Genomic DNA, 249 nt, shown 5'->3' on the forward strand with positions numbered 1-249 from the left:
GCAATTCCCATCATAGAAAAAAAAGCAGGCTTATAATTTACTGGAAACCTATTTGTTTTATTTTATTAAGTGTTTACTTATATCATTTCCAGAAGTAGCCTATTTTTAAAGACGTTTTCAACATTTCATTTTCCATTAGGCAATAACATCAATATGCTCCCATATACTATTAATGATAAAATTGTATTCCTCACACTTTAAAACTTCAAAATGTTTCTTTTAATTTTTTTTTAATTTTATATTGGAAGA

General features: G+C 24.9%; 1 protein-coding gene across 1 annotated transcript in view; it reads left to right on the plus strand.

The window, feature by feature from the left end:
* USH2A (Usher syndrome 2A (autosomal recessive, mild)) overlaps window positions 1-249 on the plus strand; it is a 939,168-nt gene that overhangs the window by 534,497 nt on the left and 404,422 nt on the right. The window lies entirely within an intron of this gene.

Source organism: Bison bison, unplaced genomic scaffold (assembly GCF_000754665.1).
Source record: "Bison bison bison isolate TAMUID 2011002044 unplaced genomic scaffold, Bison_UMD1.0 scf7180017864325, whole genome shotgun sequence".
Lineage (NCBI taxonomy): Eukaryota > Metazoa > Chordata > Mammalia > Artiodactyla > Bovidae > Bison > Bison bison.